The following is an 8273-nucleotide window of genomic DNA, read 5'->3' as shown; positions in this document are numbered from 1 at the left end:
TTACCAAAATCCGCAATCTATCGACATCCTTATGCTAGAAATCTTTTTTTCCTTCCTTCCCAAGTTTAGCACAGTCTTTGGAGGGTTTCTGGGGTGGTCCTCGCCTCTTTTTGGTATTTTTGGAAAAAGGAGAAAATAAGACTTCGCGTTATTTAAGTTCTATCCCGTCATTCCCGCTCTGGCACGCCCCATCCCGCTGGAGCGCTGCCGCCCTAGCGGCATGTGATCCACTCTGGCGGGATAGTGACCCCAGTATTTTCCTAACGCTTTGTTTTTCCTAAATAACGACGGTTCCGGTCATTACACATTCATGCATTTCTTGCGTAATTTTTTTACTGAATGATAAATATGATTCATGGAACAATAAAAAATTTCATGCTTCTGTATCTCTAATTTGTTAGCACACGATATATTTCATAATAAAACATACTACTATCATATATTTTTTTCATTTCTTAGACTAAAGTACTCATGCATTTCTTGTTTTTTTTTACTGATAATTTACGAAACAACAAATATGTTATGCATTGTATCTCTAATTTGTTAGCACACTTTATATCTTATAATAAAACATATTGCGTGCTATCATTATGTTTTTTTTCTTCGATTAAAGTACACATGCATTTCTTGCATTTTTTTCACTAAATAATAATGATGATTCTTGGAAAAATAAAAATATCATGCTTTTGTATCTTTAAAACGCCAGCACACATTATATTTGATAATAAAACATACTACTTGTGATCATTATATTTTTTTGTTACATACTCAAAAGTATTCATGTATTTTCTGTTTTATTTTTTGCTAAATAATAAAGTTTATTTTTAGAATAACAATAAATCAGATACTTCTTGGAGCTTCTATAAGTTTGAGTAAAATATCTTTTGATATTTTTTTATTAAATAAATATTTATAAAATATCAAAACTTAATAGTTAAGGTGAGTATTTAAAGAATATAATGATTTTTCTAGATCTTTTTTGTTTGTAGAACCATCTATTTACTAGTATAAATATGTGTCACCCTTATCAGTTGTAACCAAGCCAGGTCAAAAAACAAAGTTCTCCTGCCCAAAACCCTCATTCTCCTTCATGGATACTTCTCTTCTCACCACCCAAAACATGAAAAATTTGAAGAATGAAAAGCCTCATGTTCTTATAGCACTATTCCCAGGCCAAGGCCAAATTAATCCATGTCTTCAATTTTTCAAACAATTATTCAATCTAGGCATTGAAGTCACTTTAACCACGAGCCTATCAACTTTTAGTAAAATAAAAAAACTTCCAAACGTTGAAGGACTAAGCTTTGCTCCTTTCTATGATGGCAAATTCCAGTTAAGTTCAGTTGATGACTTTCATTTGTTCTATTCTTCTGTAAAGTCTCCCAAGTCAAATTTCATTTCCAATTTGATCCAATCAAATGCAAAAAATGGTACCCCGTTTTCACAAGTCATCTATACAATTATGATAGAATGGGTTGGTTTAGTGGCCAAAAAAATTAAAGTCCCATCTACATTATTGCGGATCCAACTTGCCACAGTTTTTGATGTTTACTATTATAGATTCACAAACTATTCTGATTATTTCAAAAACAGTAATGCTAAGCATAAAATAATAGAGTTACCAGAATTGCCACCACTTAGACCAATTGATTTTCCATCTTTTGTGTTTGATGACGTGGAAAGTACCAATTGGGCAGTTAAGTCTATTAAAAGGCAAATTGAAATGTTGAATATTAAAGAAAATCCAAGAGTTCTTGTGAACACTTTTGAAGCTTTGGAGTTTGATGCTTTGATAATTTTAAAGCATGTGATTATGGTGGGAATTGGCCCTTCAATTCCTTTAATATTTCTTGATGATGATACTTTTCGAGCTGATATGATTGAGATTAGTTCGAAGAATTATATGGATTGGTTGAACTCAAAGGATAAGTGATCGGTTATCTACATAGCATTTGGAATCTACTCCGAAATATAAAGTCAATTGATGGAGGAGATTGGTCACAAATTGCTAAAATGTGGGAGGCCATTTTTGTGGGCAATTAGGGAAGGACAAGATGGATAAAAGATGGAGGACAGGTTGAGTTGCCAAGACGAACTTGAAAAGCAGGGGAAGATAGTGAATTGGTGCTCGCAAGTGGAAGTTCTTAAACACCCTTCTGTTGGTTGTTTTCAGACTCACTGTGGATGGAATTCAACTTTAGAGAGCATAGCATCTGAGGTACCTTTCGTGGCATGCCCACTCTGGAACGATCAAGTTTGTAATGCAAAACTCATTCAAGATATCTGGAAGAATTGTGTTAGAGTTATTGACAGTGAAGGTGGTGTCGTAGAAAGAGATGAGTTCAATAGATGTATCACGATCGCGATGGGAAGAAGCGAAGAAGGGGAAGAATTGAGAAGAAATGCCAAGAAATGGAGTGATTTAGCTAAGGAAGCTATGAAAGAAAATGGTCCATCAAGTGTGAATCTCAAGGCTTTTGGTAATGAGTTTTTACTTGGTCATAATGAGTACTAAATTACTCCTGAATAGATTATTTTAACAAAATAGTTAGTAATCAATTAGTTTTTTAAGAGCTTATTCTCCGTTTAAAAAAAAAAGTGATCTGTTTGAAATTATTCATAATGAAATAATATTCTTAGTTTCTGAAATAATTATTTTAATTTCTTCCTCACTTAAAACTTTATTTTTTTCTTTCATCAATTTCTTATCCTTTCTCTTTTAATTATTTTTAGAAAATTATATTTGTTTTTTTAAAATATAAATAAAAAGTGTCCTTAAATTTTAACTATTTTTTAATGTTTTATTTGATTTTATTTACTCATTTTAAAATCTATTCTAAATTAACTTATTTTATACATAAGACTTTTGTAATTAAACTTTAGATAAAATCAAAAGAAAAGACAAAGAAAATAAAAAGAGTAAATACAATCAATAGAAAAATAAAAGAGAAAAAACAATGAATGAAGGTAAAAAATTATTTTAAAAGGTATAAATAATCCAAAACATACGTTTATTAACTTAATTTAAATATATGATAATGAAAATAAAAATATATCAAAGAATTATTTTTTTTAAAAAAATATTATTTACACACGTTACAGGCACGTGTGTACAAACATAACAAACTTATTTGGTTGAAGGTCTCACATCAGCACAAAGGATGCAGGAATATGAAAAACCGAGTACGAGAGATAATAGGACCCTGATTAAATTAAGGCATGTCACTGAGATTTCGGTCATAGTTCATGAGGGGTACTTACGCATTATCCCTTATTTTCTTAAAAAACAAAATTTATTATCAAATATATACTTATGTCATGCTTTTGTAACTCTAATTTGTTAGCACATAGTATCTCTAATAATAAAACATACTACTTGTTATCATTAAGTTTTTTTTGTTAATTATTACTCTAAAGTACTCACACATTTCTTGTGTTAATTTTTGTTAAATAATAAATTTGATTCTTGGTATAACAAAGAATTCAAAATACTTTTTTGAAGGGAAAAGGGTCTCAAAAATACTCCAATTTTGGCTAAAATTGCTGTTACGATACCAAACTTTGGAAATGACTTTTTACCCCATGTACTATTTAATAGTATATTTTAAAGGTATATATGTGCCTACGTGGACATCATAAATATTGCATTATTTTAAATAGTAATGTATCCACGTGGGCACATATATACCTTTAAAATACACTATTAAATAGTGCAGAGGGGTAAAAGGTTCTCCATAAAGTTTGGTACTGTAACAGGAAATTCGGCCAAAGCTGGAGTATTTTTTAGACCATTTTCCCTTTGTAGAACTTCAAAAAAAATTGAGTAAAATGTCTTTTGATATATTTTTATACAAAATTTATATCATCTCAAAACATAAATATTTAAGGTAGATGTTTAGATAATATGATAAATTCTTTAGATTTTTTATAGTATGTGTGACCTTAATTAGTTGCAATCAAGCCAGTTCAAACACACTTTCTTCCTTTACAAAGTTCTCCTTCCCAAAATCCGCAGTCTCTTTCATGGATACCTCTCTTTTCACCGCCCAAAACATGAAAAATGAAGAATCTCATGTTTTTATAGCACTATTCTCAGGCAAAAGACAAATTAATCTATGTTTTCAATTTTCCAAACTATCAATCAGTTTAGGTTCACTTTAACCATAAGTCTATCAGGTTTCAGTAGAATAAAACAACTCTCAAATGTTGAAGGATTAAGCTTTCTTCCTTTCTCTGATGGCTAAGATGAAGATTCTAATTAAGTTCAATTGATGAGTTCCATTTGTTCAATTCTTTTATAAAGTCACGTGAGTCGGAATTTATACTCAAGTTAATCCAATCAAATGTAAATAAAGGTACCCCTTTTTCACATGTCATCACTATTTATTATGGATCAGAGTGGTTTAGTGGCACAAAAAAAATTAATATCCAATCTACATTATTTTGGATCCAACTAACCACAATTTTTAATGTTTACTATTATAGATTCACAGATTCTGTTGAATATTTCAAAAACTGTGATGCTAAGGATAAAATAATAAAGTCACCAGGATTGTCATCACTTAGGGTGTGTTTGGTATGAAGGATTTCCAATCTTCTCATGTTTGGTTGGGTTAAATATTTTGGAAAATGTTTTTCAAATCAACTCATTTTCTTCCCTTTAAAACTTAAGGAAAACATTTTCCAAAACTCTCTTCCAACTTCAAATTACAATTTTTTTTTGTTGAAAAAATTAATTTATTTTGTCCCTACACTCAAACCACCCCCTCCCCACCCCGAAAAAAAATTATGTTTGTTTCTAAAAAATATTTTCAATATCAAAAATTATTTTCTACTCTAGTAAAAATAAAAGATATTTCTCAAAAATATTTTTTCATTCATAAACCAAACACTAAAAATATTTTCGGGAAAATATTTTCTACTCACCAACCAAACATGAGAAAATAAGTCAAAAATCTACTTGTTTTCCAGGAAAATGTTTTCTAGGACCAAACACACCCTTAGTCCAGTTGATTTTCCTTCTTTTGTGTTTGATGACATTGAGATTACCAATTGGCCAGTTAAGTCTATTAAAATATAAATTGAAATGTTGAATATTGAAGAGAGTCCAAAAGTTCTTGTGAACATTTTGATGCTTAATTTGAGAATTTTAAAGCATGGGACTATGGTAAAAATTGGGCCTTCGATTCCTATAAATTTTTTTTTTTTATAAAAATAGTTCTCAATCCAATATGATTGAGATTAGTTCGAAGAATTATATTGATTGGTTCAAGTTAAAGGATAAGGACTAGTATTATTATTAGTGGGAAGCTCCTAACGTCAAAGCCCTATAACCATTTTGCCCTTATCTTACTCCTAAAATATATTGAATATTAATATATATTTAATTAATTAAATATTAAGTAATAGTTATATTTAAATTCATGCATTAAACAAGTTCTGAATGCAATCATATATTCATGTACTAATTAAATGTGGGTAATGAAGAGTCTAATAACCTTGAATTTTAATTTGTAAGATAAGTTGGGGTAGTGAAGAGTCTATCAAAGACACTCACACAACATTATTTATATTCCCTTCTTTTATTCATGTTTGTGATCATCTTGCATTTTACATTAGGTTAGTCGACATCAGTTGTAAAATTTTCATTACCAAGTAATTATAAGAATTCTTACTGATTTATTTATAAGTATTCTTTAAACTTTCATGCATATTCATCTTCATTTTGTTGAGAAATATGTAAATTATCATAGTTACAAGATGAATATTCTCCAGTATGAAGTAGTAAGTGAATTTTTATTTTTCATATCTCCATATTTTTGAGATTTTAAATATAACTTCGTAATTGATTTCTATATTTTTGTATTTTTCCTTTCTTCTATCTTTAGGATATAAATATAATAAAGCTAATCCCAATTTATATTAATAATTAATTATTTTGAGGGTAAGCATGTTAAATCCCATAGAATATTTTCACAACTAGATCCGTAAAGGAGAAAGTCTTTGATAAACATTAATAACTATGCCTTCTTTGTTGTTTGATAATCATTTATCTTTTTAAAACAACATGTTTGTACTTTTTCCTTTTTATATATAATCTCAAATATTAAGAAAATTCATGTACTAAACTATTACAGAGAGGTACAAAAATCAGTGCAAAAGTATAAATAAAATAAAAAATAATGTAAAGTAAAAAGATGACTAAATGTTACATTGAATTTTAGTGTATTAGAATTCATATTTAATTTTTTATATAAAAATCCTTTATTATATAGTTCAAGAAATATAGTGTTTCTGTCTTTTTAATATATTCATGCTTTCTTTTCTGTTTTTTTTTTTTTATGATTTTAGTTTTTTATACATATGAAACATTTTGTCTATAGCAAGTCGACTTCTAACAAAATGTAATTCAATCAATATGACAATATTTTTGTCTATATATTTTAATGTGACGTCTTTTAGTATGGATGACATTTCTTTATTTACTTTTCTTTCTTTTCCGTTTGAACTTGTAATATTTTTGTATAAATTTGATGTCACACAACCTAGACATTTTGTAATATTTTTTTTATACGTATCTTTTTTATAACCAATTTCTTTTGTGAATATTAAAACTTACGTTTAGTAATTAAAATATATTAATTCCGCTGATATAATAAAAGGTTTATTTTTCATGAAGCATTCAAAATATCAAACCTCCAACATTTGGCACAAGATTTTAGTGTTATATTATGTGAAGAGATATATTCTTATGTCAAACTTACATACAAAAGGACTTAGCTTTGAACTTAGCAATGAATTTATGTACGCTCCGCTATGATAATGTATAAATTAACTTTTCTAATGTCAATTAGGGGACAAACGTGCAACGCACGTTCCTAGGACCAGTATATTAATATGTGAGTCTACAAAATAGAAATTACTAACGTAACCTTCTCTTGTACTAGCAAGCAGCTCCACCATGCCTCGTAATTTACATATATGTGTAATTACTCTTTTTCCTTATATATTTTTAAGAAAAGAAGAACAGAGATAGGGAAGAACGTGAGTATTGCGCCTAGTTTTTCTACAACTATTATTATCTTGAGAGATCAAAGAAAATCTATCACAATTATATGGAAATTAAAGTTAACTCTGATAAATCTATGACAAAAAATTGAAATATCTATTACAAGAATTTGCACTTTAATGGGCTTCAATTCATATAATTCAGACATGGGACACTTTCCTTTTTCTTCAACTTTTAGAAACACACGCTTCAATTCGAATGCTTGAAGTTTTCTTTTTCCCGTTGCGTTTTGGTCCTCCGTTTCATTTACCTGAACAAAAAGGTCCCAAGCTACCAAAAGCAATAAGAGATATTTGACCCGTTAAACTAAATCGAGGGTAGATATTTACTTCATTGATTCTTCTTGCCACTTTAGGTCTTAGTGTATACCGATTAAACATTGAAGGCAGTTCAATGCAATAAAATCTCGTTGTGCACAAGATGGAATGAAGGGTCGGACAATGTGGAGTCCGTTATAGAGGTTGTTCCAATGGCTTGAACCTACGACTTCTTAGTCATAGGAAGACAACTCGTACCATTAATGTAAGACTACCCTTCAATCAATATAAGAAAAAAGTACTTATAATTTATGCTCATGTATATAAGACTTGATAGACATAGTTAAGTAATTTGATCTTCTCGTCTACTCAATTCATGATTACTGAATTTTACCGGTTTTTTGGTGCCACTACTATATATTCTATAAATGTAGATACTTAGATTTTACCCTCTAATTCAAAATTCTTAGTTTACTTTTACGTTTTTTTTTCAATTTCTTTTGTACTTATTCTTAGGGCAAAATTAATGGAAAAATAAGTTATTTTCTAGCTTTTTAATCATTTAGTGATTTTTATTTGGCATTCGGTACTCATATTGGAGTCCAACTAAATTTAGATTCGCACATTGCGAAGTCCATTTCTGGGAATGACAGTCCTATAGAATCTTTATCATTTTTACGGACTTCCAACCCGAGCTCTTTGGTTGGGGGGGGGGGGATCTTAATCATTCCATCACAACCCATGGAAAACATTCGAGCATGTTTCTCTAGTTTTTAATTTGGTACGTTTGTTTAAACAAATGATTTTGCTATATCATTTGTAATTTAGGGCACGTTTTGGAGGGGAAAAAAAAGGGTGAAGTAACTTTATAAAGCCAAGTGACCTTTTTGGAATTAAAAAATAAGTTTTACTTTTTTATTTAATTCAGTAAATATAAGTTTGTTCAT

General features: G+C 29.3%; 1 pseudogene; it reads left to right on the top strand.

Moving 5' to 3' along the window:
• Positions 1-1090: 1090 nt before the first annotated feature.
• LOC125868107 (UDP-glycosyltransferase 75C1-like) lies at positions 1091-2515 on the top strand (annotated as a pseudogene).
• The last annotated feature ends 5758 nt before the right edge of the window (positions 2516-8273 follow it).

Source organism: Solanum stenotomum, chromosome 6 (assembly GCF_019186545.1).
Source record: "Solanum stenotomum isolate F172 chromosome 6, ASM1918654v1, whole genome shotgun sequence".
In the NCBI taxonomy this organism is placed as follows: Eukaryota; Viridiplantae; Streptophyta; class Magnoliopsida; order Solanales; family Solanaceae; genus Solanum; species Solanum stenotomum.
Note: the sequence above shows the minus strand (reverse complement) of the source record. Positions and strands in the feature narration are given on the sequence as shown.